The sequence below is a fragment of the Anas acuta genome, chromosome 9 (genome assembly GCF_963932015.1).
Source record: "Anas acuta chromosome 9, bAnaAcu1.1, whole genome shotgun sequence".
Classification (NCBI taxonomy): domain Eukaryota; kingdom Metazoa; phylum Chordata; class Aves; order Anseriformes; family Anatidae; genus Anas; species Anas acuta.
Genome location: NC_088987.1, coordinates 13333160 through 13359864, shown reverse-complemented (window position 1 = coordinate 13359864; position 26705 = coordinate 13333160). Strand labels below are relative to the sequence as shown.

General features: G+C 41.4%; 1 protein-coding gene across 4 annotated transcripts in view; it reads right to left on the bottom strand.

Moving 5' to 3' along the window:
- The window catches only part of LOC137861127 (glypican-5-like), a 418126-nt gene that overhangs the window by 121582 nt on the left and 269839 nt on the right, over positions 1–26705 (bottom strand). The gene's annotated exons all lie outside the window — the stretch shown is intronic.

Here is a 26705-nt window from a genome sequence, read left to right as displayed (position 1 = left end):
TCCCTGCACCAAAGCCAGCTGAAGGGGTGTATTTTGCCATTTACACCTGGCTGAAGCTTTCTGGATTTCATTTCCCCTTTCACCCCGTATCATTTTCCTTCTTCCTTCATCTTCTCCTTATTCCTGCTATCCGCTCCATAGGTACATAGACAAGTATGTAAACACACACACAAACACACAGCAAAATATGGGATGAATTTAGAAAAGCATGATTTGCAGGTTGTCATAATCTGAAGAGTGAAATGCTACCCAAATGCTTTGTACGAAAACCTAGAGTGAGTCACTCAAGATAATTTTTAGAGCTACAGTCCAGATTTGGAACTCCAGCATTAGATACTAGTTAGCATTTTGTACAGTGTGGCTTCAAGTTAATGCTATTAATGTTACCAGCCCTGTCATCAAAACCATTTTCTCTCTTTAATACTACCTGGATTTTTGTATTGGCTCTTTCTACCAACTAAATAAAATGTGGTAAATAGATATACTGCTTTTATGAAATAATATCTACACCTCAGTTTATCATTTCATCTTTCATGCTGTTTATAAGCTGCTCCAAAGTACAAGAATAGATGCTCAACATTTGAAATAGACAGATCAGAGCAAGGCAAACCATTCTGCCAACTCTGAGAAAGAGAACAATGTTCATGTGCTGAAAAAGCTACAGTATGCATGATGCTGATTCTGCTCACAAAGAACATGGAAACGTGTGTAGGCACTTGAGTTAGTCTAAATCCTCTACTTTGCTGTGCAAACAAAAGCAAAGAAGGCCTGTGCCCAACAGCCTGTTTTTGACCCTTCTCACCAGTGCCTACAGGCAATGTCTGAAGGCACGGTGAGCGCCTACGTGTGTGGCAGTGACGCTTTTCCTTTGCTAAATATAGCAAAAAATAAAAATAAAAAAAATGCACAGGTGACTTTCTACAGTAGCCTGTTGCACTGTAAAAGTAAGACAAGCTCCAAAAGCAGCTAATAATTCAACAGGCTCCTTGCAAGGAATCTGTGCGAGCATCTGCATGTGCCCTCCTTGATTCACCGGCACAGCAGTGCCACGGGGCGTGCGGCACTGCTGGCAGGCTGTGCCCTGACACAACCTCCGTCTGCTCCTCGTCTGCTCCACACACTGTGGGTTCATTAAACAGCCCATCACAAGGGTCCTGCTCAATTAAAACCAGGGGAAGTCCACGTGAACCATTTGTCGAGGTAAGTGTTGTGAATACCCTAGAAAATAAACTTAAAACCAACATGAATTGGCAAGGCTTCATCTTCCCTCATGAATATGCATAACTAATATACAAAATGCTAATCTTGCCCTCCTCCACTTCCTTTCTGCCTTCTCCGTCTGCCCCTTTTGGAATTAAGCACTTATCTCCTATGCAGTGAATAGGGCTCCATTATGTGAATGGCTGCAGAATTTTAATGAATTGCAAAATATAGTTAATTATGGAAAAAAAAAAAGACATCTTCTGCACTTTTTCATGTAAATTAGACAAATTAATTGGTGTTCAGTATTTTTTTAAATGCATGCCGCCCTAGGAGGGAAGGAAAAAAAAAAAAAGCCACTTGGCAATTCAGTGTTGGAATCGTGCTAGAGAAAGGAACACAGAGGGGGCATTTCTGACACGCTGCACTAATCCAGTCTCCAAAGTGAATACTTCCCAATTCCAATCCAGAATCGTGAGAAAGTTACGGAAGTCTGTTCTCACAAACCAAGTTATTAATTTTTTTGGTCTGTTTTTAACTTCTCACCTACCTGAGCTCCTGAATCTCAAGAATGAATACCAATGGCTAGATCTAAACCTGTGGTGGGTCAGGTACTGGGCGAGTTTTCCCACAGTGCTGCCCATGCGCCTCCTCCCCACCTCTCCCGTCAGCTAGCACTAGTGGTTGTGCCAGTCTGTATGGCAGCTCAGTGATGGGAACAAACGCCCACTTGGGACCACAATGAACCCATTGGGTGACTTTTCAGTTCTGCCTTACCAGCATCCGAGTCCAGAATTTGCAAGATGAGAAATCAGCTACTCTGGTTGAAACCGTGTCCACAGAGAAGCTAATGGCAAACTGCATTGGTTTTAGCCGTGTATGTTATGAAAAACAGCACAACATCTGGACTGGTGACCAAAGCAAAGCATCTGCAGGCTGCTCAGATCAATACTCCTGTATGTTAGCAGTGTTAGCAGATGCTTCTGTGCCTATTTGTTGCAGGTAGGTTACAGAAGTGCTGTTCAAGTGAAACTTAAAGACAGAGCACTCTGTCAGCTGCTAAAAAATAAATGGATATCCTGAAATGCAGAACCGACCCTGGATAGTTTCAGAGAAGGCTACTGTTGTGAAACAACACAGTAGCAGCAGTAATAGCATCTATTAAAATTACTAGATAAAGAATGCTACAGCATAGTAACACTATGCTTTATAATTAATATTCTGCCCTTCCATAGCAAATGGATCTGTAAGAGAAGTGGTCATGCTCATTTGCTTGAAGTTTAACACAGCAACAGTATCACACTACAGATTTTTTTTTAAATCTGGCTGTGTTGGAGGAGCATCCCATTCTGACCAACTGAGGCCAGAATCTGCTGATGTGGAGCAGGACTTCATGTACAAGGACTGCCAAAGCCAATCACTCTCATCGGAATCAAAGCAGCATGCAAGAAATGACAGTAATGTTGTCATCTCTGACATGCACACTGGTCCAGTTGCTGCACTGTTCCGAAATTTTGCACATGCATTCTTTAGTGGCGCACAGAGAAAGTTGTGTCCCCCAGAGTCTTTCCCCTCTAAGTTAATATATCACTGAAATGGCTTCAACAATTCTGTGATGGCTTATTATTTAATGATATTGAACACTCAGGCCTCAGTGTAATCCCCACTCAGTGGGGATTAGGAGTTTTTGCTCGGGTGCTAGACCAACACATAAGAAGACAGGAGATGCTCACAGAGAAGGCAGCACTGATGCAGCCAATGGAGAGGGCGGCTCCCTTCGCACAGGGAGTTGCCAAAGCAGGAGCCTAACTCAAAGGGCTTTGAGTCTCTCCTAGGATTTCTCTTCCTCTCCCTTACACTAAAAAGGATTAAAATTGGCCTGTAAGAGCCTCTTTGACAAGGAGATACAAGTGAGAACATCTAAACCACCTCTTAAGTTCCAAATTTATTGCAAATAACAACTTCTGTAACACTAATATGAGGTAAAAACACGGAAGTTTTCTGCCCTGTTTCACAGATGGAATAATTGAGATTATTTGGAATGATCTTAACATTTAGCTAACATTAAAAATCTGAATTAAAAAAATAACTTGCCTCTGATGGAAGAATGATAAATGCTGAATGAAATTATATCAAAGTTAAGAGTTCAAAGCAATGCAAACTGCAGCTGATCCTCACTGACACGACGAAAGTATGCCTTAGAGATATTAGAGCTTGTTTCAGGAACTGATTTGTTTGAAACATGAAACGTTTCTAAGAAAAAAAGTTGATTACAATTTTTGAAGAAGCAGTCAGTAAGTCATTCAGTAAGTTGGACAGAAGACAAACTTTGTTGTGGGTCATCTGCAGAGAACTTGAAAGTGCTGATTGCATTAGAAAGCACTAGTTAGCAAACTACAGCCCTGTTAAATGCTTGCAGGAAAGCCTGTCTGCCCCTGTGAAACATTTGTGTCTTGTTAGGTACTTTAAAACATTAGGCAAGGTTTAGCATCAAAATTTTTAACTACTAGAGAGAACCTCTTCTAAACTCTGTAAATATGCTTCATTTTATTGACCATGATCGAAACTTAGAAATATCTTTATGGTGTTCTTTTCTATCACCAATCTCTTTTAACCATATTAGAGCTGGCTTACATTTGGGTTTTATACAATAGATCTAGGACAAACGTCCTCTGAAATCAATGCAGGTTTTTAGGGTTATTAAGATCAGGCAATGAATTAGCATGTAAACACTCCAGCATCGCTTCAGCTGTTGAGGACATGCTACATCCTACTTCCAGTCACTGATGAAAGCTAAGGTTATTTTAAGTGCTTTGCAGAAGACTGGAAGGAAGCACCTTCCTTCTAACCAGGTTCAGGAAACAACAGAATCAGTGAGCTGAGTGCCCGTTTCTACAGGTATTTCTCTCTCTTTCTAATTATCAGGATATGTGATTAGCTCAGATGCAAGTACGTGACGCAGTCATTAGAAATTGTCTAAGATAAGAAAGAATCTATAGGATCAACTTTGCTTTCCATTTCCCTATCTAATAAAATACAATGACCACTAAGGCCTGTGAAGCAGTGATGCATATGAAATATCTTAAGTTCATCCTTTGACTACTGTTATTTCCAATTCAAACCCTATGTAACTCATAGATTCTGCTGTGAATAAGAGTGACAACACTAAATAGCACAAGATGATAAAATCTACTTCAGTAGGTGCACTGTACATTTAATATCTTGCATCCAACATGAATTAACGAGCCCTGCTGCTGAAGGTTAAATTAGTTTATGTTCAAGTACTAGTCAGTTCGCATTACACTGCAATCAAATCTGTCAGCTAAAACATCCTAAATGTTCTATCATCAAATGCAGTGTGTTTGATTTAAAAATGGTATGGAATTTCAGGCTCTGCTTTTTTTACCCCCGGAATCAGTAACAGCTTCAGCAGGGACTGTTGTACAAAGCAGGATTTGTCTGTTAGGGCACAGCTTCACAGAACTGAGCTGCCTCATACAGGACCAATTAGTTTGAAAGTGGTCTTGATTAAAGAGAATAAAAAAGAGCACCAACCTCTTAGCTATACTATAACCTCTGGAGAAACACAGGGCTGTCAGCTGGAATTAACCCCTGACCCTGGGGTGGTTGTCAAACAGTCCACAGTCCTCATCCAAACATGGGGAAAGAGCCTTATCCAAAGTTCTGATGCGTTTCTGCTCAGACACACTAGGTCACCCAGTTCCCTGGCAGGCAGTAAAGGGAACGTACCCTGTTCCCCCCCACAAATCATGCTGTACCTCAAGATGCCAGCTAGCGCAGTGCTGATGAAGGACAGACACCTCATTGCAGGCTGATCTCACGCACCAGGGGCAGCTATAGTACTATTAGCTGAGATAACGTGCTGAAAGCATACCAAACCTTCTATAAATGCCAATTATGATTACCTTTACTACAGGCAAAGCTAGTTAAGAAAAAGTATGGTAGAAGTACATTTTAGAGAGCAAGCTCTGTATAATAATTAATTAATTAGGTTAATATCATACTTCATTCCTATTTGTCTAGGTAAGGAATCAGCTTTTTTTTCTGCTGCTAAAAAAATAAAATATTTGTTAAAATATACTACATATATTCTTTCTCCCACAATCAAAAACTTTACCAGATCGTTTTGCCTGATACACAGATATTGTACAGAATAAATGGCTCTGAATGGCATTTCAAACATATCACTCGTTTATTTCTACTGCCTATCTAACTGGAACAAAAAAGGACATCAAATGTTTTTTCTTTAACTCTTCAGCTTAGCAAATTTCTTGCAACAGGCATTAATGATCAGCATCTTTATCCTTTACATTATCTGTGCTGACACACGGCCTTCACTTTGTTTCTTCTAGTACAGACAGCACATAAGAAACTCAGGGTGGCCTTTTGAATATATATATTCTAGTGGTAGAAGTATTACGCATACATAGAATAGCCATTGTACAGCATTCTTTCCATCTGCACCATTTTCTAAATTTGGCTTTTGTATCTTTAATTGCTAACTAATTCGTCATTGTCGTGAGGAAACTGCCAGACAGTTAAATATCCTGAACTGGAGGTAACTCTGCTCGATGTTCAGGGGATGTTTTTCTCAAAATACTTCCATATTTCAAAACATGGTAAGAAGCTTTAACACAATGGGATTATTAAGCACTAAAAGACAGTAAACAACGAACACAAATAGTCCTCTTCCTCAAATAGTCCAGAGAGCACAGTGTTCTGTAAATTAGGAAGTTGTGATTATTCTTCTAATCCCCAGTTTTCAAGGAAAGTAGATTAGAATTTTGCAAGAAGACAAGAAAATCTGGTACAGAAAAGGTGATTTCCACCAAACATATGTCCTCTCATTTTCTCAGATAGACCCTCATCTATCACAATATCCACTACTGCTTTCTACTCCAGAAATAAAGGCAGCCGTCTTCCCAATGAACATATTACCCTTTACTTCAATCACATTTCCCACAACTGATCTAATGATCCTCACCGTGAAAAATGATGACCCTTAATTCTCTATTTACTCCAGGCTCTTTTTGCTTATAGTTTTTGTCCTTTTTCCTTCCTTTTGTTTTTCTTAAGCCTTCAGTTATATTAAAGTGATATTTATTTGATAAGCCTGTAGATAAATTTCAGGAAAATCCCATTTTGTCTCAAACTTCCTATTACAAATAACCTTTTGTCAAATCTGAGCAGAGACACTCCAACACCCATGAAATCACTTTTTGCTTTCAGGATGTCTCAGGTTTAAGCCTTAAAAGATTTTGTTGCTCTTGCCTTGCTGCTGTAATATTCTGCCCACGAACACTGAAAAGCTTTGTCTACAATGGACTTGATGCTTTTGCAAGTGTTCGTGGGCAGAATATTACAGCAGCAAGGCATCCCAGCAAAAGCATCAAGTCCATTGCGTTCTTGGTGTGGTCCTTGCTACTGGGAGATCTGAGGATGCCATGGATTTACACAGCACCAGAGAGGCTGTTTCCAGTTCAGCCTAATACAAAGATGGGCACAGTGGGAAGTCTTGGAGTTGTGGCAGGCTTGCAGAAGGAGGCTTGCAAGTAGTTCACAGTGCCAGTGCCCTAAGTGTTACACCAAGGTAAGATCAGCATGACAGCCTTCCCTACCTGAACAGCCCCAGATCTATCTTCTATGCTAACAGTTGCTATTTCCTGAGCATTTACTGTGGTAACACCAAAGGCAGGTGCTGTTTATTTCCTATTCTGTAGCAGACAGATAAGGTGAAGGAGAGACTTGTCCTTGAGAACACAAGGAGTTTGTCTCCAAGACAGATATTGCAACTTAGTCCTCATTTGTCTTGTATAGCCACCCTGACTACTTCTCCACCTCTGCCATGTAATTGTCTTTTGCTTCTGCTTGACTTACCCAATTCCTGTGAGGCAGCCTTCCTCAAGCTGAATACTGAGAAAGTCACTTATGAATACATAAATGGACTCTTCTTTTTTTTTTTTTTTAAAAAAAACAACACATCAGGATATTGAGTCCTCAGATTTATTTGATCGCAGTGGTAGTGAATGAGCTGTTATGAGCACTGCCTCAGCAAACTACTGCAGAGTATTTTGGAATAATAATAATCCGAAGTTTTGGTGATGAGAAGACTCACTACAAACCAAGTCAGCCTTTCTCAGGGACTGTGAAAGACCAACTATTTCTGTCTGGATTAGCAAAATGGTAATTAGGCAGCCTACTTTATTTACATTTAACTGCATTCACCATCTGACAGTACAATCTTCAACCTGTGATGCTGTTCCAGCTGAGGCTTTGTATTTGCTTTTCCCCCAGTTGTATACCAGTTTATTCATCTTCTGGACAATCTATTGAAAAGTGCCTTACATACCTTGATTACAAGAGAGCTGTCTGCCCTGAGGAGAGGACAGAAAGAGGAGGGTGAAAACCATTTTTGAGCCAGGCTATCCTCATGGCTTTCCAGCAGGACACCGTGCTGGAAGTAAACACTATTTGTGTGGTGACTTTTCTCCTTGTGGGGCAGGGACTTCAGGCCCTTTACACACACATGCTCTGGAGCTGGCAGCAAGGCTCTGCACAAAGCCTAGGACTGCCTGATGAATAAAACAATAGCCTCCCCTCACTCCCACCCCCCAAAAGAGGAAGGAACCCCCTTTTTTAACAAAACTATATATTGCTTAGAAGCGTTTCCTTTTCCTAGGACAAACAATGGATATATTTTGTGAAACAGGTTTCATTTCAAGGTTTCAATGCCAATGCATCCTGCACCTCTGTTCCACAGACAAATGCCAAATGATCCCTGAAAACGTGAAGGAAACTTGGAAGGACTGAGAGTATACATACCCTAAAACAGGCACACAGGTAACATAGGTTACCATTGCTCCCCTTATGTTTCCTGCTGCAGGACAACTGCCAGAAACAGAGGTATCAAATCATCATGAAGAAACTTGTTTTCACAAGATTTCTAATATGTGTCTGTAGGTTCAGAAACAATGGAGAATTCCTAGATGCATTCCCACTCCGGGCATGTTCAGCAAACTGAGGTCTTGAAACTCTGGCAGTTCATTCATCAGAACTCAGAGCTTTTTTTTTTCAACTTGAAAAGTTTTTTTTTGTTCCCCCCCCCCCCCCCCCTTTTTTTTTATGGCTAACCTTTTGCCTCCTTTTGTAAGCCAGTTTTCTGTCCCTTTTTCACCTCCTCCTCTTTGACTCCTTACCTTTGCCATTAATCTGCAATAGGCAAACTTGTCAAATGTCACCAATACTCAAAACATAATTACAGCAGACTTTCCTCAAGGAAAAAAGAGTTTTCCTTATTTCTTTTTATAATATATATGTGTCTCTGACTTCCACTGAGGCTGAAAACAACCCTTTTCTGAAGAAATGTTATTCTAAAACCAAATGCAGTCCCATCTATCAGCATCCAGTTTGGAGCCTTGGCACCTGTTTCCTAAGCTTTTGTTTTAATACTCAGAGGCATGTTCAGAAAAATGGTACAACAGAATCATAGGTGTGACTTCTGTGGATTCTGAATTTTCAATATACTGTATTATGAAGCAACATGTCATGTACATGTAGCCCCCAGTGAAACTGTGATTACAGTGGATGTCTTGATACCTCATGTTAGTTATTTAGGAAGGGGGCATATCTTGAGCTGTTTTATGGAACCAGAACTGTTCTCATGCCCTGACCTGATTCCTAATTTAGCCAAGTGCGCTTGTTAGCCACTTCACTGACCTCGTGAGTATCAGGCTCCTGTCACAGTTTCATGTATTAGGGAAGTCTGAGAAAGCAAGCACCAGCTTATTCCACACCGCACGGAGTTTCCCAGAGCCCATCACAGTGTCTCCGCTCAGGATGCGAGCACACCCCAGCACCAAACCCAGCCCAGCCCAGCCTGCCCCGGCTGACTTGGAGCCAGAGTGTAAGGAGAACTGGAGGGTTAACGAACCAAAAGGAGAAAGCTGGGTGTTTGGACAATGTCAGCCATGGCACTGCTCACCACAGCATCCCTCTGGCTCTGTACAGTGAAAAATTATTTGGTTGGTGATAACCAATGGAAAAAATTATTATTATGAATGTCTTATCAATGTATTGTCTTATGTATTATGATTATCAATGTAATATCTTATGTATTATCAAGACACTAAATCAGTGTTTAAGGGGATGACTATCCAAGTAGCAGACACATCAACTTACGGGTTGGGTGTTGTACTCCCCACCCCCCAAACATCTCAGCTTTGTGTTTTTTTATAAGCTGGAACAGCAGTTATTCAGGAGTGGCTTTATAAAGCCCCTTTCCAGCACGTATAGTAATAATTTGGCCTTGCTAATCACAGGCACTGTGCTGGGCTATGGGGAAGACAGCAGCTGTATTTTGAAAGGTTTCTAACAATGGTCTCTTGCCTATGAAGTGTTAAACAGGCTCTCTTGCATCTGATACATTCAGAGTCATTCAGTCCAGAAACAACATGACTGACAGCCATCAAGCATGTGACATCACTCCTCAATTACACAATGCAATCATTTATAGTTTAACAGTGTGTGCAATACAATGGACAATCCACAGAAAACCACAGAAACTTAAAGGTGGCATAAGTGACCCTCCTGATCTCTTAATTTTTATTTTCTGGAAGGGCTGGAAATTTTCAGCTCTCAGCACAGCAGGGCCTTTCTGAAATGACATTGACTTTCAGCAAGTAGTCATTAACTACACAACTGGTCCAAGATCACATATGAGACTGCTGTGTACTGTGTGAGAAACACAAATTCTGCTCTAAAACATATAAATGACAGCTCTTTTCTTCGAATGAAGTGAAGCTCTTAATACCAATAATGCTTCTTGCTTTTTACTGTGTTGATTATACAAATACAGTAACCAACACAAAAATCTCTGTTTTGGGCCACGGAGCAATTTACAGGCCCCTAGAAGAGAGAGAAGAAAGCAGTGCTCGGAAAGGGTAAACACAGGCATACCGAGTTTACTTGCTTATAATTCTGGCAATAAAGAGTTTAACTGTTCTCACTGCCTAGCCTGGCAAATGGGAACGTTCATCCACATCCTCATTCACCAAACTGCTGAATGGAACGGGGAGCAAAACTGAGCACACAGACACAAGTGGAACGAGGAGTTCTGTGGGAAGCAGAACTCAGCCTGATTTCCTGTGGCTTTGTGTTTTGTGGCTGGATTATCTCATATGTAATGAGGCTTGAGATCTGAGCGAAGCTTTTCTTGCAGCTGGGCCACTCGGAGTCCTCTTTCTCGTTCCTACCCCTTAATGTGGATTCTTTGGGATGAAAGCACAGCCCACCCTGCAGCCTTCCTGTCAGCTGGGCACCGAGCTGGGTCTCGCTCTCCTAACACTGCTCCTGATCTGGTGCAAAGATGTCTCTGGGCCATGTGCCAGCTGCAAGAAATGCCCTGGCTCCTGATCCGTGAGTATGCTGAGGGAGCAGCATTTTGCTCAGCAAACTTTCCCTGGTATTTCCCTGGTATTCCTGATGTGGCTATTTCCCCTCTTTCTAGCTTTTTCAATTGTCATTAAAAGAATCTGAAGAAACCTCAACTATACATTAAAAAGGTTGTTCATTTCCTAGCAGAAATTCCCCATTTTCTGGAATGAGAAATGGTGAGAGGCGGGAAAAAAACAAACAACAAATCCAACCACCTGATCTTTTAGCTTTAAGCCATTCACTTGCTAATGGATAAAACCTTCATATCTGAGGTGAGATGGGTGGGAAGCTCCATCGTCAAAGAAAACAATGAGCTGCAAGCCTGCCCCTATTTAAAGACACCACACAGGATTTAGATAGCACGATATTAGCGCAGGATGAAGACTGCACAGGGCAGGCCCAGAGTGAACAGCATGGAACTAATGTGTAAACCTCTACACTTTTTAATTAAAAGAATCTAGAAACAATAATCATGTCTAAAAACTCCTGAGAGGCCTGAAAGAGTTAGGACACAACATCTCAAGGACAGAACATCCATTTCAGATCTGCACCCTTATAAAGGTCATCTGTGAAAAGGACAAAGTTAAAGTCACAAAAATGTTTAGTAACTTGGCATCCCAACAGCATGAACTGCTGGTAGATTGCCAATAACCACTGCTGTTTATTAAAATGCCTTAAGGCCAGTTACACTGGGTCTCACACTGGGTTGTGCAGGGCACTTGTGGCGTGCATATTAGTTACCATACAAATGGTATTCCCAAAAGCAAAGCTCATCCCCCAGCCTTTTCTTGATAGGAAATCCCTGTTAAATTCTGTGCAAAGGGCAACTGTGGGCCAAGGCCTTCTGTCTGCTGCTGCCATGTACAATACAGCCTGCTCTATAGTTCGGCCAAGCAAACTAAGTTTGGGAAGCTGTGTTAAATCCAAAATCCTGAAGGGATGCTTTTGCCCACTGCCTTAGTCAAGAGCCACAATAAGATACTTGGCAGCTGTCTGGTAACAGATGAACCCGAGGAACTCCATCAATGCAACTAGAAGTTTTGGCTCGGATCAGGGAAGTGCTCCAAAAGCAATGCCCAGGCAAAACACACAAATGAGCTTCTAAACCTTCAAAAGAGAATGCTGTCTTCTCTAAAACTTGAGTGAAAGTTATTACTATCTACACGTGAAGATGAGTGCAGGGCAGGCAGGAAGGGAGAAGGTACTGCCTAAGGATCAAGTACTGAAGACAGAAGTGCAGCAGGCCCGGGGGCCTCGTGGTGTCCAGAGTGAGCCCTCCAGGTGGGAACTGAGCAGAGTACACCAACAGATGCTTTGTGGATGGCCACTGACTTGTCCTCTCTTACACAGACAAGAAAAACTCACGTTAATAGGAAGTCTCAGGTAACCACCTGACAGAGTTGTCAGTGGCACACAAGCATTTGCCTGATCAGCTGCTTTTTGACTCTGCTGTCGTCAGCTAGTAATGATCAAAACTCTGCATGATCAATACTCAGCATATCTGCATATACAGGCCAACGAAGTGGGTTAAAACCGACAGCCTTCTGAAACCTACCAAAGCCCAGACAAGATGGAAGCCCATTCAAGCTGTTGGAGTTATTGCATGTCGTTTCTGTCACATCTAGAACGCCGAAGAAAGCCACCTTTCGGAGTGGCGTCCTAAAATGAAAGCCTGGACTGCCACCAAATACTGCGGACTTGCAGGTGACAAAGAGTATTTTGGGGTGAGGGCTACAGGAGGTGGTCAAAAGTTCTGGGAGGAGGAACAGGTCTTCCTCAGTATCATGTCATCAGGGCTGATGTCGCTGTTTTCTGCTTAGTCCTGGACTGAAAAGTGAAAACATGGAGCATTTGAATTCTCAGGAATTTTTTATTTTATTTTTTTTTAAGAAATCAAGCCCATCTGCCCCTCCAGGAGCCAGACTAGCACTGTCTTTTCCCATCACTCTCATAGGGCTTATTACAAAACGGTGGAATAAAATTGACTGATTTAGCTGCAGTAGCACAACTGTCATGTACTTTTTGCTCCGATGATCTAGGGTTTAATCCGAATCCAAGGTAGAAGCCAGGGAGTAAGCGTGAATTTGCTAAATCTCCCATTTGTTCCCTCTGACATACCCTGAGGTTTCAACTCGGCTGAACTTGTATTCTCAACCACTGCAAATGGTCGATACAGCAGGAACAGAGGGATGCTGAGAAACAGCTTTTGGGGTGATGTTAAGATTGACCTGAATTCTGGGCCTGCACTGGAATAGCACACCCCCAAACCACATCCTCTTTCATCCCACACTGGAATCTTCCATTAAGAAGCATGTCCCCATGCTTGCCCACACCCACGCAAACATATGGCCTGCTTCACAGCCCCAGGGATGGGGCTCCACCCGTCACCCGCCACCCAGTTATCGCTGGAAAAATCAAATGCTTCATTTACAGCAAGGAATGGGAGGGACGAAAGGGTAGGAGAGAAAATGAAAGCAGGAGAGCTAAAAAGCAGACTGAATTTTCTGGTGCCTTCTCTCATCCTCTACAATTCCTACCTCCACAGCTAAAGCATGCTGGGGACATTCTCTGGGACCCAGGCAATTGTGCTAATAGAAACCAGACCAGACTTCCTCTTTTAAGTCCACTTCTCAATCCCCTATAGAAGAAAGAGGCTAAAATATTCTCTGGGATTCAAACAAACTCCTCAGGTATTCTCCACAGACCAGAATTTATGTGGATTTGAGACTCCAGCAAAATGATCTTGTTCTTTCTCTCTCTCTCTGTACCAGCCAGAAGGAACTAATGCATTTTGATCATCTGATCTCGCTGAAATTGCTGCGAGCCCACCAGCAGGCTGCTCAGCAATTGCAGACAGTTTAACTCCTGCTTACTGGTTTAACTGCAGCTTGACAGTTCACATTGAACTATTTCGGCAAAACCCAGATTACAGTCATTCATGTTTTCCCCTGCTTGAACTCATTAGAAAAAGCATCCACATACAAAAACACACAACAAACTGTGCTGGCTTAATCAGGGCAGTGCAACAGCAGAGGTACAGTTAAAACCCTGCGTACAGACAATTCCCAAGAAGAACACAGTGCCCTGCATCCTTTGCCCCATTTATGCTCTCAGTGCATCACTCTCAGGCACTTCATCCAAGAATCTTTTCTCAGGAATCAGATTTGCCATATGTGGCAACATGTCTGTGTAGTCCAAAAACTTCTGAAATGGGGGAAATTGGCAATGAGAGAAACTTCCTGCACAGATAAAATGGGCTATGGGAATGTGGTTGAACTTGACCACTTAAAATGTTGCTGGAGGAGCAGGCTGGCAGGCAGACAGGACAGCTTCAGCTTTCTTGAAGAATAAAGAAAAAACAAAACAAAACCAAAAACAAACAAACAAAAAAACACCACCATAGCATTTACTAGAATTCACACATTGCACAGAGATACTTTTTGCCTCAATATTACTTGTTTACTACACAAGAGTATACCTCATCATGCAGGATAAGACAGTTTCTTATTGTCTTTGGCCCTACCAGTCACAGGTTTTGCCTTTAGCTTTATCATACATTTAGATTTTCTTCTTGAGTTTTACACGTCTTATTTGCTCATTTGCACTGTTCAGAATTCTGCTTTCTTAATTTTGTTACTTTTGAAATTAAGTGCTTTTCCTTTGCTGCTGAATTGAGATGTTAAATTAGCCAGATTATCCCATTTCCTGCACCTATGACTTTCTGTTTACCGTTAAATTTAGAAGCTGAATAGGAACCTCATATTTCAAAAAGTAATTATTCAAGTTTTCGAAACAAATTCAGTACATTTAGTTTTGTTTGTCTCCCAAGTAAGAAGCAATGCATTATATTTTGTTCGGATTATTAGTTCATACATCACATTACAAGCCCCAAAGATATTTTACATGTATAGTAACTACTGTCAACTTTTTAATACACTAACTACTTGGAAGTGATTAGTGAAACTAGATGGAAAAAAAGGAAAAAGTATTTTAACCAGTTACGAAAATAATCTAATACAAGGATATAATATTGCTTCATATGGTTCATGGACAGACTAAATGAAGTCCAAAATTGACCTGTAATAGTTGAAGTGATTCATTTCAAACACCTCTGTTAAGACTTCTGTATCGTGCTGCACAACTCAAAATTACCCTTGAGACCAGAACTTCATGCAACAAAGCCCTTTAATATTAAACTTATATTCAAGTCACTGGCACAAATGGTCAGCTTCATCAAGTGGTTCAAAGTGCCTGCAGCATGTTGCGGCACTCAGCCCTCGCTTTATGACTTCATCCAGGCCCAATTATATAGTCTAAGAAAGCCAAATCCAAAGCTTTCCATTTACCGTTCTGAAATCCATTTTATATTATTAGATTCTCTTATTTCAAATGCCACATCAAATATGGCTCAGCGTCATTTTACTGCAGTGAAGCACAAGGCATATTTCATTATATTATCCGATAATTACATTGTTTGTCTGCCAGTTCACTCCCATGAACATGTCATTTTGAAAAACTCCACTGTGAGAGGCTCCTCTTATAGATACTGAAAGGAACAAACAAGACACAGAGCCCTGAAATGACATTGAGCCTTTCTGATGATGTTTGCAAGGCTGATATGTATCAGGACATATGGCAGCATTCGAAACACTACATGCTTCATATCGAAAGGCTACGTTCTGGAGATTTGCTTCTGGCTACTAAAAGCTGTGTTCAAATTTGACTATCACTTCAAACCACTCAAATTAGTTATTAGAAATACTTTTGTAACTGTGGAAAAGTTCACCTCACACAGAAAAAGTCCTCCTCACGTATCTTCTGTATCAGAATTACTAATAAATTAGAGCTGTAGAACTTCTTTTCCAAATGCTGGAAACAATGCAATGTGTGCATCCATTTCTTTTTCCCTGGGCACATGAAGAGCATGCAGAGGCCTACACAAAGTTGTCTTCAGACGTGATTGAATTGTGTAAGACTGAGGACACATTGTGGTTGCTTCAAAACAATTCAGTCCTGTTACCCAGCTCTTTTGGGGACCATGTGATGTGGTGTGCACGCTGCCGTTAGCCTGGGATGCAGGAAGAGGTGTGCAGGAGCACGTTCTGTGCTCCTGTGCAAGGCAGACACCTCTCCCCAGGTGTGCCTATGGACATCTGCTGAGTGACCTGCATGTTGAAATGCCATACTGAAATGAAGCCTTCCGGGGGGATAAATGATAACGGATTGGCAAAGGTTAGCACTAGCCTTGTCAGAAAAGCCTCCAGAAGTCCTGTTATCATCAACGAAAAGGGGTGAGATGCTGAGATGTGAGTTACACTCTGGAAGAAGGCAGCTCCTTCTGTGACAATTGTTCAAAGGGTTTAACCTCAGAAGGCTTACACCAGTGTCTGTATCTCTCATTTTTGAACACAGCCTTCAGTCAAACATGCATACAGTTATATACAACGTGAATAGCCCACAGAATTATTTATGTCCCTAAAGTTAGGGATGTATGTAAATATTGATTCTGGGCGTGAGGATGGTTATACATGCTGGGTCTCGTTTGCTTACATTACCCTTTGTGGACACTCACTCCCCTGTATTTCTACATCAATAACCTCCTGTGAGCCCTCGATTGCCGTAGGAGGCTGAGACCCCAGCTTCTGCCTTGCAGCGAGGCAGGCACCTTCTGCAGCTTGGGGGTGGCTTGTGTTTTGTGCCCAAGTGGGGACAAAGGCGACTCAGGTCTTTGGGGCAGGGAGACGTACTTGCACAAGGTATGCGGTGACAGACTCTCCATGGGACAGCATTCCTCCAGATTGAGGACTGGCATCTTTGCACAGCTCAAGACTGATTTTGAGAAAGCAGTGATGGAAATGTGTGATTTCTACATGCAAAGTAGCACTGTCTTACTCACTCTCTTGCATTTTTCACTTTGCTATTAATGTAATAGCAGGGCTACCCATTTCTGGAGGGAACTGGTGGTCTCCTGGGTGACTGTTCTGCATAATGACAAGTTCATCCATGACATCTGGGATTGGGAATACTCAGCCCCAAATAGATCCACTCCCACGTAACTGCACTGAGGCACAGGCTCATTTCAGATGCATGAAAAAGGCAAGTGAAATAAATGTATTATCTCACTTAGATCACATACAGTCCCAAGAAGCAGGAAAGATTGTAGGTGTCACAAAACAGTACATAGTAAATAAATCATATTTGTAATGCAATGCACTTCAGTTAGCCTAAGCCTGGGGCGTTTAGGGGTACAGAAAGTGAGGGCCTGGACGTTTTCAGGACTACAGAGTTCAAATCTCTCAGTGGCATTTTTAGCAATGAAATCACACTTAAAGGTAGCGAGTGTCCCACCTGCATGCTCAGGAGTAGGCTGCACCAGAAATGCACAGGAGCCACAGCAAACAGACCCTTACACACTCCCCATTGCTATTCAAAAGAACAGCAAAGTGCAAATATTTCCAACCATAACACCCAAGGCTTTTCTCAGCATCATGCACACAGTAGTAACTTTTCTCCCAGGTATAAGCGTGTGCAAATTCCGCACTCTGCACCTGAGCAGGCTGCTGCCTAGCCTGCACTCTCCATCTGTTTATGTTACCCTCACTGGTGGCACACGGGCAGGACTTGCACAGGGATCTGCTTCATGCGAGACACGGAGACATGCTGTTTACTTCGGTTGCTATTTCCTTTGGATGTTTTCCTATAGGAAGCAGGAACTTCCAGGTATCCCGCTATCAAGTCATTATATAACTGCTCTTGTTTTATACACTGGAACATATTTCAGTGTATAAAGGTATAAAGTGCCTGTTTTGTGCCTAAGAACTATTGTCTACAAATTCAAGCTGGACCGTGAGAATGTTATAAACAGGAAGAAGTGAGGCACTAGACGACTGGTGTACTTATTTTCACAGATAGAAGCAAGCAAGCACAACGCTGAGGTGCCCCAGAGAAGAGGCATATATATGCCAAAATATATGCCTCTAAAAATATTGCTAATGCATTTTTGAAAAAATCCTTATGCCACTGGCTATTACTTATTACAGCCCTTAACATAAACACTCTGTGGGGCTCTCTGTATTTTGTCATTTAAGCATCATGTAGCCAGTGCATACAGCGTTGACTTGGACTTTTAAGGGAGGCTGAGTAAAGTCACTCAATTCAAATGTGCCCAAGTTTGCATTTAAGACACAGATGCACAGTATTTCCCAATGACTTCCACCAGTATTTCACCTCCTAGGGAAACCATTACAAGTTGTAGTGACAGAACATCTCTTCTAAAGGTACCAACCTGGAAAGACACCGTGGGGAGAGTCTTAATAAGAAGGGGTCTCTGAGACAACTGCACCAGCTCCTCTCCAGTGTATAACACAGAAGCTAAACTGGTCTATTTTAAGACTGAATTTATTTAAACTGACTAATAATGCTATTGCATGGTAGCACTTCTACTTCAAACAAGAGGATTGTCCCCTGTAGTCTGTGCTATTTTAGTAATTACAATGGAACACCTCCCTAAATAGAAGCGAAAGGCTATTCCCGACACTGCCTCTCCAATATTTGGGCTTTCTTTCTAAAACCAAAGGCCAAGGGAAGGAACACTGGCAGAAGAGGAGTGCAGATGAAGCACTCCTCTGACACTGCCTTGGGCAGCAAACGCCTGGGAGCAGCCGGGGCAACCTGGCTGGGCAGCAGCAGTAGCGGGGGGCTGCTCACCCCGAGCCAGCACCAAGGGTGGCCAAGGTCCCACTTGGTGACCAGCATCAGCCACTACATCCACTAACATGCACTAACCAACCTCTCAGAGGGACACCTCATCTGGACCTTCTCAGTTCTGAATTTACCAACTCGGGCTGCAGTGCAACCCAAATTACTGCTGGAAACAGGCTGCTTGCCTCAGCTGGGAAGTAGCAGTATACTTTACTAGCATAAACATTTATCCGCTTGTTACAATCAGTACAGATCCACTAGAGCTTTACAAGCAGAGTTTGACTAGTCTTCAGCTTTTTCTCTTACATTGTCCTTTGCTACCTATCCCCTCCCTTTAGTACTTGAACATGAGGAGAGCAAAGTGGCCCTGGTTTCTCTTGGGGAGGCAAGGAGCCACAGAACTTTCATTAATAATGGAGATGTTTCTTCTTTTGCTGCCTCTCCCCTCACCTCTGGCAGCCCTCCCGAGCCCCCCCGGCTGACCACGTCTTCTTAGAGGCTCCATGGATGCTTCTCCTGGGGGCACACTGCAGAGGATGCAGAGGTATCTTGCTGCTGCCCCAATGTGAGTGGAGAAGGAAAAAACAGCATGCATGTGATCACTGTTACACTTCCCAGTTGATCTACTTTGTCCCCAGGTACAACCAGCACCACTGGCTAAGAAGCAAACTTTTCTCATTTCCCTTGGTGAACTGGGTCCCATGCACGCAGGGGACAAGGGCAGCAGCCCCAAACCCCACTGGCTCTGGGTGCCCACACCAGCTCTCTCCTGGTCTCGTGATGCTGCACCGCATCCCACCACCAGGCAGGGCAGACCCCAGCGAGACTCAAGCCTCCTCCTTGCTCCCAGATATTACACCTGAGGATCCCAAGCACTTCTCAGCTCACCCGAGAGAGCAGACATCAGCTTGGGCTTTGCTCATTAGCTGCAGCTACAAGAGAGCACTCAAACCAAAGGACAGATTCTGGGGATTTTTTGTTATTAAAAAAAAATAAATACATATTATTCTTTTCAAAATATGTTTTCCTGTATGTGAAATGTTTTGGCTCAGTTATAGATTGAAACAGTAGCTCTCCCCTCCCTCTTCCCCCACTTGGCTCAAGTCTCAACTGTGACTCAATATGTGATTTTGATTTATTAAGACTAATTTCCCACAATGAGCAAAACAAAACACATACAATGGCCCATCTGGGCAAATAATTTCTGAAAATGCTTGCAAGACAAATAGTACTGCATACTCTGAGACACAACACATGAATAATAAACGGGCATTTTAGCATTATATATTTTCTAGCATATAATAAGATATGCTGGATTTACATAGAGATTCAGATTTATTTTAAAACATTTCTTATTTTAAAATGTTCCATTTTGGTTTACTTGAGCCAGTATTTTACATGATTTCTGTCTGTATTGAAGTCTCAATGCTGTTTCTAATACTAAAAAGTCTTTCCTTGACCCTAATTAAAACTATTTAATAATATTTCAAGTCCCTGTATTAAACAGAAACAAACTACCCACAGACCAGGGGCCAGCAGGTACACTGATTTCAGCTGGGGGTAACGTACACCTCAGTCAGCACTAAATGGCAATGTTAACATATGCCCCTCGTGAAACAGTGCTCCGGTGGTGGGCTTTTCACAAGTCCCTCCATTCTGAATCACAGGCAAACATCTGATTTTGACAGCGGTTTTAAAGCCACAGCAGAACCAAAGTTAGAGCTGCCAAACTCCTTCTCCCTTTAGCGCCTAAGGGCATACGACAAAGCAAAGCCACTCTCACGCCGCCAAGGGACTGGAGCTGCCAGGCCGTGAGCTCAGAGTTCCCACAGCCCAGGTGCAAAGCCTGATGACCCTATTATTAATACCGGCTGTTTTATCTGCCTCTCAAGGTTCCCAGACAAAGAGGACCTGAGTACCTTTTTGTAACCCCATGGCCACGTCTGTGTGTTTCCGGGAGGAGCACAGCTGAGCTGCCTGCAGCTACCAGCTTGCCCTTGCTCCCTGCATGCCCACTCCACGGCGATGCTCTCCCAGCACCTCACCTGGGTTGCCAAAGAGTCAGAAATGAGCAAAGGCACAAATTTATGGTCTAAAGCAATAGCAGTTTGCAGAAATCTAAGACCAGCATACAGTTTTGAGATGTCAGATGCCCCAGCACACTACTTGAATATATTTCTTCTAAATTTTACTCCTTCTGATGGCAGCCCTGACAGATAAATGCTCCCAAGCAATCAGCAACTTCATCTTGCTTAATTGCCTGAGATCTACAGCTTTTATTGCAAGAAACATTTCTTAGTGAAGCATCCCCAGTACCACGTTCTCTGCTACATGCTACTATATCCCAATGCACTGCTCTATGATACACTGCTTTGCAAAGATGGCTCTTATTGATTTCGATTTTTCTTGGTAACAAAAGAATCCCCCAACAGTCAGGCAATGCTTTGTCTCAACTGTGATTGACAAGTCTATGTAAAAACGTTACAAAAGGGAAAAGCTTGGAACTTCCAGATGACTTGCTAAGAACTATGTATGACAGAAATCTGCCAGCTCTTTAAAGAAACAAGAGAATACTAAATTGCTACATGATTTTTGTTTACTTTTCCCAGGCTGACAGCATTTATGTATCTTTCCTTGCTTTAATCAGAGACATGATGAAATCTGATATCTCCAATATTTTTGTACAGCGTATGTTACATATATACATGGATATTTCCTAAGAGATGGAAAACCATACAGAAGGCAGAGAGAAGGATTACACTCAGTCTTTGAGTAAGCTGGATATTTTCAAGCATTGGCATGAGTTGTTTCATTGCATATGGATTATGAAAAAGATCATAACTTATCTCAGAGCTGGGCATTCAGCATCTGTATCTGGAAGCAGAGAGATGTCTGATCCTTAGCAGGGAAGAAGAAAAACAGCCCGTGAATCTAATAAGCATGAACATTTAGAAAAAAAAAGGGAGAGATGAGAAACAACTCTGTATAACTGATGAAATAATTTGAGTTGATAGTTTATCTCAAGATAAGGGTGAACAATTTTTATATGGCAGAGAATGGGAAATAAAAAAATAAACAGTCCAATTGTTCTTTCCTGGCATCATAAGACTTTACACCTAATTGCTTGGAGTTCCATTAATTCTATCTTTATTTTCCTGAAATATGTGCCCTTTTTTGCGGCTATTTACTAATCAAGCAATGACTATTGTATTAATGCAGTTATCACTTCTGCTGTTTGCATTTGGAAATGAAGAATATAAGGTCTGTTACTGCCTTTACAGGGAAGTGAATTCACAAAGGACCAACACAGCTGCAGAGGTGTTTGCCTTAAAGAAAATCTCACACGTAAACCGCGGGCAAGCAGAGGTGTAACTGATCTTTGAGATTTCTATCACCCAGACCACACAAAAACCTGCACTGAACAATCAATGGTCTCTGCTGTGCCAAGGACCATTTCCACCCAGCTGAGCAGAGATGTGAGTCGTACATAATTTGCAAAATGTAATATCAGGCGTGGGGTCAGCTGGGCAGCATCTCCAACAGGCCGTGATGGCATGCCTCTGGCATCACAGCCTTAACCCTCCCATAGTTCTGTATGGGGTATCCTTCACAGAAATACCTGCAGCAATGAATCCTGAAACGTGTGCACATCTTAGTATTGCACTGTACACCCTACACATGTCGGACTGGCCCAATCTTTCAGTGTGTCTTTTTCTACCAATCTGTGCACCTACGTTAACTACAGCCTTCCAAATCACACACACAGGCTGCTTGGTTAGCCAACAAAGTAAGGATTAATCTCTCTAGGATTTTCAGATGTCTTGCTTCCTACTTTCAAAAGTACATGTAATATGGAACATCTGAAATCCCAAACAAACGTCCACAGTCTCCAAATGCTTTGGACGGAAAAAGAGGACCTGTTTTGGAAATTCCGACATAAGGCATTTCTAGAAAAGCCGTTTTATTTGGTAAGAAACACGTGTCTTTGAAGGTTTTGCTATGTGCATGGGAGCAAGCAGTAATATTTTCAGCCTATTGGGGCTGTTTAAATCCCAAGTACTAGAAGCAATATAGCAGCAGTCTAAGATGTCTACCTTTTTCTATGTTTTCATTGGATGAAATGAAGAACAGACTACAAGTCTGTTCTTCCAAGTCATCTACAAGTTTGGATAAAAATCAAACCAATGTGTCTCCACTTAAATCTCATATAAAAAGTCTATAATGTAATAAATTTTATAGATGTCTGAAAAAATATATACACATTTAAATTAAGTAGTAGTTAAATGATTTATAGGATTATTCTCTATTGTCTAACCCGATTAAATTCACATTCAAGATTAAATTATGGCTAGCTCATATTATTGATAAGAAACATCTCAGTGTTGTTTGGAACTTTGCTATGATGGCATCCTTTGTATACAAATCTAAAAGGAATTCATGATATATGTGTTTCTATGTTCAGCTGGCAGATTCATGTGACTTCAGTGGGAAGAAAAAGAAAAAAAGAATATATGGGTCCAGATTCAGGAAGATTTGATTTGGCATCACTTTCATTTTAAACTCTAGGATACTGCACTGAATTACAGCCATGCCCTAAGCATCCATCTCTGACCGACAATACCAAAACACACTGTATTCTAAAAATCTGTTCAGCTCAGATTTAGGCTGACAAAAGACAAATAAGTTAAACTTGTACAATACTTGTATTATAATCCTTTGAGAGTGTCCACGCAACTTTGCTAGTTAAGTTATAGTCAAAGCTTTTTCCCCTTTCCCTAACATGCTCTTTGCTTTCAACGTAATTGATCCTTTGGGATTTTTAACCTTAGCCTCCAAACCTCTTGTGTTTGAACTGTGAAAAGCATTATGCTGAAGGAAAACACTAAAACATATTTAAGTGTGATTATGTGGCAAGAAGTAGTACTCCAAAAAGGGACAACGTGGGATTTCATGTTTATTATCGGTTGTAGTTCACATCTACTCGACTCACACACAAACACAAAAAAAAAAGGTGAGGAAAAGATATTATTTTAGCTTCTAGTTCTTCAAAATCAACTGAGGACTTCACTTGATCTTTCTTGATCTTTTTTTTTTCCTTTTTTTTTTTTGCATTATTATAAGTAAAAATTACTGTAAATTGTAACTCAGTAATTCTATTGATATGTGAGTCAGCAGCCACAATAAACCCTTCAAAAACCTTATCTGACAGGGGTGCAAATAACAGTAATTGTTGAGTAGTATTCACTGAAATTCACCTTTCTTATGGCTTTGCAAAAAGGTTATGAAATAGCCTGCTATTTGCATAATCATTTTGTTTTAAAAAATAATATGTGGTGAGGATTTAAGAACCACATGAAAAAAAATGAGAAACTACTGTAATCTCCAATGAATTGGCACTTCAGCCTAAATCAAAGTCAGAAATGGGGGAAGACAAGCATAGGGATTATTCGTAACATGCTAGAGTTGGGATGCAACAATATGAACAGTAATACATCACTGAGTTTTGTCCATGTCCTTAGGATTTAGGACCAATGAAGATATTAATCTCTTTATATTTGTGGATAAAGTCATAATTAGGAGCTAACAGAGGAATGCCGGCTGTGTACCAAAGACTCTTGGTTTTGGATTTAAATGAATCAATACTTTGCCACTGGAGAAAGGCGGCGGCGGCAGGCTTGGTGATGGGGAAGGGCTGGGGTCCAGCAGTGGAAGACAGAATGTGGAAGAGGGACTATCACAGACAGCAGTACTTAAACTTGCTCCAGAAAAGCTTTGGAATTGCTGAGCTAAGGCACATCTTTTAGAAAAATGAATCCTGTTGATCTGAACATAGCTGTAGTGGACAGTACTCCCCGACCTAGCAAATCGATCCAGCAGATGATTAACCCGACAGTCCAAAATGCACACTGCTGCAATAGAGACAATCTGAGACAGACACAGAGCCAGCAGGTCCAGGCTCTCTGACAGATGGATGCAGCAAACCTAGAGCTTATTTTGTTAAGACAGAAATTGTATTTTTCTTTTTAGCTCTCAGCACATCTTTCTCTTATCCAAGAATATTCTTTCTTCTGTGTAGTTCAGCAATATTAGTTAAGTAGCAGAACATTAGTGAGGCCTACACATATTAAATCAGCTCTGATGGACAGTCTGTGCAATGCTTTGTTCCCTGCTCTCCAGGCTTCCTGCCTCTCTAGGACTGGTTCTGCATATGAAATAAGCAACCATTGCTAAAAGTGGCATTGCGAATTTCAAATGTTTCTGGAGATACAAAGATAACGTGTTATTTTATCACCGCTTAAATTCCACCACACCTACTGCGTCCAAATTTTAAAAAGAGAGAGAGAAGAATAATTTGATGAAAAAAATCAATTTGCCCGTAAAATGAGTAATGGGATTCTGTATCTCTCTTCGTCTACACACACTATTGATGACACTTTAAAATCCTGATTTAATCGGCTTTTCAGTGTCAGTTTTTATTTGTATATTAATATCACAACTGAAATGAAAACTCAAGAAGCAGAAAACAGCTACACATGTTCGATGTTATATGTGAAAGCCTTAGATATTTAGCAACTTCTTTGATGCTTTGATCTCTGAAGAAATCTTACTAAAATTATGATCAAAGGAATTTATATTATTCCAAGTACTTAAAACGAACGATCTTAGGGCAATAATCAGTATTCTGTTTAATCCTTCACCCTTGGAATCCATTATTGCTAAGCACCTCAATCTGATGGGAGTTACATTTACTTAGGGATGATATTCTCCTAAAACAGAATTAAAAGTAACACAAAGCAACCCTTCCAACTTATATGAAGAGCTAGGAAGAATTGGATTTTGTTCTTCTAACTAAAAAGTGGTCTTTGAAGATGTTTTTCAAATGTATGTAACTTAAGAAAACTGGTATGCAGTTCCTTATAAGATTGTTCAGTTTTTTTTTTCCCTACAAAGGAATAGAATTTCCAATACACAGCTACTTTTAATTTAATCTATTGCTATTTCCTATTGTCAGTGTTTATAGAGGACAATTACACAGATGGATATATCTAATACTTATAAAGTAAATTAACACTCTGTTTGATAGCATGCAAAGGCAGATAAATAATAAATTATCCTTTTCATCAATCTGACCACATAATGTCTATTTCACTGTAATACCAAGTACTGCATCACACTGGTTGCTATAATCCCCCGTGGCAAGTTAAATCAAACAGCGTGATACAAAAATCCTTAAACTGCAGCCCACAGAACACAAGAGTCAAGCCAGATTTAACAAAAATGCTAATTGCTAGTTAAGATTATGGATTTATCACCATTGTTGATGAGAGGTAAGGGAGGGCTGTACTTTTCCAGGAGCAAATAAGAGATCAAACCATGACTCCCTGTCACAGACACAGTCTTAAGAAATTCCTGCATCCTGACTAAGCAATTCATCTTCCCATTTTACCTGTGCAGATTATTTTTCTTCTTCCTCATCCCACCCACAAAGGTGGACTTTAATCTTCCAGTTGTTTTCTACAAGCAGTTTATATCCCCATGCTCCATCACTCTTTAATGGTGAAGGATTACGAGCAGACTAATGTGCAAACACATCTGACAGTGAACACTGTTGTAAGCATTCTTCCAAGTTGACAAGAAAACATGCCTACATTAAATGAAAATCAATCTCTGTTAAATCTGTTAGCTCCAGCTCACTTGGACTAGCACTACCATAGGAACTAGGAGGTGTGCTGAAGCAGTAAGAGCACAGAATCATACAGTTGGCTTTGAAAGGCTGCAGAACTACTACTAGGACTGCAAGTGCATCTGGGAAAACACAAACAGTTGATAGAGGCAGACAGATTAATCTTGGATCTGACAAACTCATTGGTAGGTATCTTTCCTTTGGGGCTGGAGGGCCTGAGAATAAGGCTTAAGGAAATGTTTTCAAAGGGGTACAATTGATTCATCCTGGAGCGCCTTCGGTCCTGACTTGAGCATTCTGTGCAGTTCAGTTACCACATGGTTATAGACCCATTCTGTCTTTTCATCTGTTTGTACCTACACCACTGATGACCAGGAACCTGCACAAACAGCACAATACTCCTCCAACACAGCGATACCATGGGACTCCAAAACGCCCTCACACAACTTGACCCTAGGCACATGCTTGATGTGAACAGTGGGGCTCTATGTCTCTGGCACACCAGCCCACAGGACAGTTAATCAACCACTATGGGACAACACAGAGGAATCAGAGCAACTTCCAGAAAAATAAATTTCTCTTGTTAGAATTCATAATCCAGCTGGCACAACAAAATCTCTGGATGCCTTTAGCAGCAGGCCCACCACATGACTCTTTCAAGGCTCTG